Below are 375 nucleotides of genomic sequence, written 5' to 3' on the forward strand. Positions count from 1 at the left end.
GGGGTGCGTCCGGGCGCCCGGCCCTTCCCCTCCGCCCAGAGCCGCCCGCATCCCTTTTCCCGCGTTTGTGTGCGGCTCTGGAGGGTTTTCTTTTCCCTGGGTGGTTGTTTTTGGCAGGGCCGGACTGGATGACCCGCCACCCTCCCAGTCGGTGTCTCCCAGGGCATCGTCCCACGCACCCAGGGGCTCACAGCAGCGTTGAGGCCTCTGCAAAGTTTCGCTCTGGAAAAGCAGAGAAAACAGCACTGAGGCTTTTATTGGAACAGGAGATGTATCCTGTTTCAGTCCCTTGGGAATCTGGCTTCATCCAAGAGTAATTCTGGATCTTGGAGGCATCCTCCAAGGCCTTGCTCCAGCCCGGGGCACGGAGAGTTC

This window comes from Buceros rhinoceros, unplaced genomic scaffold (genome assembly GCF_000710305.1).
Source record: "Buceros rhinoceros silvestris isolate BGI_N320 unplaced genomic scaffold, ASM71030v1 scaffold38028, whole genome shotgun sequence".
Taxonomy (NCBI): domain Eukaryota; kingdom Metazoa; phylum Chordata; class Aves; order Bucerotiformes; family Bucerotidae; genus Buceros; species Buceros rhinoceros.